Below are 3,622 nucleotides of genomic sequence, written 5' to 3' on the forward strand. Positions count from 1 at the left end.
TAACCCGCGGCGCGGTTACCGACGGGCGCGATACGCGCGACGCCGCGACGAGCCGAGCGGGTCGGGCGCGCGGCGCTGAGGCCGGCGCCCGGCGTCTCCCGCTCGGGGCCGCGACGGCGCCCGAGACGTGCGTCGGCCCGGGTAGGTCGGGCGCTCGGCGCTGAGGCCGGCGCCCGGCGTCTCCCGCTCGGGCCTGACACGACTCGGCGACCGGACTCGCCGGGTAGGTCGGGGGCTCGGCGCTGAGGCCGGCCCCCGGCGTCTCCTACCCGGACCCCGGAAGGCCATCCGACTTGGAAGCCCCGCCGCGCCGCGAAGCGACGCTTTGGGTGTTGCTACCCGTCAGCGAGTGGGTTTGGTTTACAAGGGCGGCGCGACCGCGCTGACACCGAGGGGGGACTGGCCCCCGACCCGGCCGCGGCCTGCCCGGACTATGGATGGACAGAGGAGACCGCGGCGGACCGCGCGGAACCGAACCCCCGGTGTCCGGAGCCCCGGGAGGGACTCCGGTGTCCGGGGGCCGGCCCACGCGCGCGCTACGCGGCCCCTCGAGGGCTCCGGCCGACGGACGCGTTTGGCCGGGGAAAAAGGTAGCCGGTGGGAGCACCGTTTCGTCGCCCTGAACCTTCGTCTCGGGCGGGCGTCCCGACGCCGCCGCCATACGGCCGTTGTGATCCGTGCGGGGATCCGCTTGCTCGGCGACCCTCGCCGAGAGCAGCCCCGCGCCGCACGGACACGCGACACCGACGGGCGGACGGACGCCGGGGCGCCGGCCCGAACCGTTACCTTTAAAGGACGGGAGGTCGTCGAGGCGAGTGCCGCCCCGGAAGCGCGCGCCGGAAGCGCGAGAACCGCGCCGAGCTAGGGTCGTCGGCATAGGGGGATTCCCCGGTTACGGGGGTCCCGCGCACGGCCGCCGCCTTTCGCCCGTCGCTGGCGGTCGCCTGTCGTCGCGCCGCGCCGCGCTACTGGGGTCGTCGGACGAGCGCGCTACCCCGCTCGCACGGAGGTAGCGCGACATCGCCCGCCGCCTTTTCTCGCCTCGCGCCGCGCCGCGTGGCGCCCGCCGAACTCGCTCCGACGCGCGGCCCGGGAGTGACCCGCGCCGCGCCCCCCGTCCCGTCCCGTCCCGGTCTACCCTCTTCCTCCGCCTGCGACGACCCGCCGCCCTCGGCGTCTGGCTCGTCGGGGGTGTACCGAGGCGGATCTGCTGCCGCTCGTACGTTAATGATCCTTCTGCAGGTTCACCTACAGAAACCTTGTTACGACTTTTACTTCCTCTAGATAGTCAAGTTCGACCGTCTTCTGGCACACCGCCGGAGCCGGGGCCGGCCCCGGCGGGGACTATCCGAGGACCTCACTAAGCCATCCGATCGGTAGTAGCGACGGGCGGTGTGTACAAAGGGCAGGGACTTAATCAACGCAGGCTAATGACCCGCGCTTACTGGGAATTCCTCGTTGGTGGGAAATAATTGCAATCCCCAGGCCCTGTCACGAGCGGGGTTCATAGGATTACCCGCGCCTGCCGGCGCGGGGATAGACGACGCGCTTATACGCTCAGTGTGGCGCGCGTGCAGCCCCGGACATCTAAGGGCATCACAGACCTGTTATTGCTCATTCTCGTGTGGCTGAGAGCCACTTGTCCCTCTAAGAAGTTTTCTGCCGCCGACCGCGCGGGGGGCCGCGGTACTATTTAGTATGTTTGAGTCTCGTTCGTTATCGGAATTAACCAGACAAATCGCTCCACCAACTACGAACGGCCATGCACCACCACCCACGGTATCGAGAAAGAGCCTTCAATCTGTCAATCCTTTCCGTGTCCGGGCCGGGTGAGGTTTCCCGTGTTGAGTCAAATTAAGCCGCATGCTCCACTCCTGGTGGTGCCCTTCCGTCAATTCCTTTAAGTTTCAGCTTTGCAACAATACTCCCCCCGGAACCCAGACACTTGGTCGGTTTCCCGGGTGCTGCTCGGCGGGTCATGGGAATAACGCCGCCGGATCGCGAGTCGGCATCGTTTATGGTCGGAACTAGGACGGTATCTGATCGTCTTCGAACCTCCGACTTTCGTTCTTGATTAATGAAAACATTCTTGGCAAATGCTTTCGCTCTCGTCCGTCTTGCGCCGGTCCAAGAATTTCACCTCTAGCGGCGCAGTACGAATGCCCCCGGCCGTCCCTCTTAATCATGGCCCCAGTTCATGACAACCCACAAAATAGAACCGGAGTCCTATTCCATTATTCCCAGCTGCGATATGCAGGGGCGGCCGTGTGGCCTGCTTTGAACACTCTAATTTCCTCAAAGTAAACGCTTCGGGCCCCGCGAGTGACACCCAGCGAAGGGCATCACGGGGGCTTTTGCCGAGAGGCAGGGGCTGGGACAGACGGATGCACGCCTCGCGGCGGACCGTCAGCTCGCGTCCCGGGGTCCAACTAGGAGCTTTTTAACTGCAGCAACTTTAAAATACGCTATTGGAGCTGGAATTACCGCGGCTGCTGGCACCAGACTTGCCCTCCAATGGATGCTGGCCGATGGGTTTGTGTTCGGCTCATTCCAATTACGGAGACTCGAACGAGTCCCGTATTGTTATTTTTCGTCACTACCTCCCCGTGTCGGGAGTGGGTAATTTGCGCGCCTGCTGCCTTCCTTGGATGTGGTAGCCGTTTCTCATGCTCCCTCTCCGGAATCGAACCCTGATTCCCCGTTACCCGTGGTCACCATGGTAGGCGCAGAGTCTACCATCGAAAGTTGATAGGGCAGACATTCGAATGAGTCGTCGCCGCCTCGGGTGGGCGAGCGATCGGCACGAGGTTATCCTGAGTCAACACAAAGGGGGGGCCGGGCCGGCGGAACGAGGACCGGCGCGCGCGGAGCCGCCCGCGCCGCTTACGCCCCCGCCCGGAGAGGCGGAGGCCGGACGCGGGGGACGCGCGCGACGGCTGAGCCCCCGCCCGCCGGACACCGCGTGGGTTTTTGTGTCTGATAAATGCACGCGTCCCCGGGGCGAGGCCGGAGCCCCGCCCGCGAGTCGGCGCTCGTTTGCATGTATTAGCTCTGGATTTGCCACAGTTATCCAAGTAACGGTGGAGCGATCAAAGGAACCATAACTGATTTAATGAGCCGTTCGCAGTTTCACTGTACTGGCCATTCGTACTTAGACATGCATGGCTTAATCTTGAAAACAAGCATATGCTACTGGCAGGATCAACCAGAGTGCGTCTGCCGCCGGGGGGGCGCTGCTGGTGGCGGTGCGGCCCTGGTCCGGGACGAGGCTGTGGCTACAGCCGGGCCCGGGGGGCCGCGCGACACTCGTATACGTTCGGACGGGCTGACGAGCGGGTGTCGTGAAACGATGTTTCGCGCGGAGCCCTAGCACGCGTGGCGTCGGGCTCCGCGACGGTCGGACGTCTGGGTGTGGCTCGAGACGGAAGCTCGACCTCGGTTCGTCTTGGTTCTGCCGCCAAAAGGTTCACGCCGAGGCATGGTTTCGCAAGAGGGCCCCGCGAGTGCCAGCCGTGGATCCCGCCTCACTCGTAACTCGTATCGGATTCGTCCGGCCTCACTTTCGTTCGCACATCGGACAGTTATACGTGTGCTTTAGTAGCTTCCGTTCCCTCTTAGTGAG

At 64.7% G+C, this 3,622-nt stretch overlaps 1 non-coding gene across 1 annotated transcript; it reads right to left on the minus strand.

Annotated features, from left to right (window-relative positions):
* Window positions 1-1,225: 1,225 nt before the first annotated feature.
* Window positions 1,226-3,212, minus strand: LOC148345146 (18S ribosomal RNA). The gene has a single exon (XR_015848803.1). It is a non-coding gene; the product is annotated as an 18S ribosomal RNA (ribosomal RNA).
* Window positions 3,213-3,622: the final 410 nt, after the last annotated feature.

Source organism: Urocampus carinirostris, unplaced genomic scaffold, assembly GCF_059441175.1.
Source record: "Urocampus carinirostris isolate Australia breed hairy pipefish unplaced genomic scaffold, RoL_Ucar_1.0 HiC_scaffold_91, whole genome shotgun sequence".
Classification (NCBI taxonomy): domain Eukaryota; kingdom Metazoa; phylum Chordata; class Actinopteri; order Syngnathiformes; family Syngnathidae; genus Urocampus; species Urocampus carinirostris.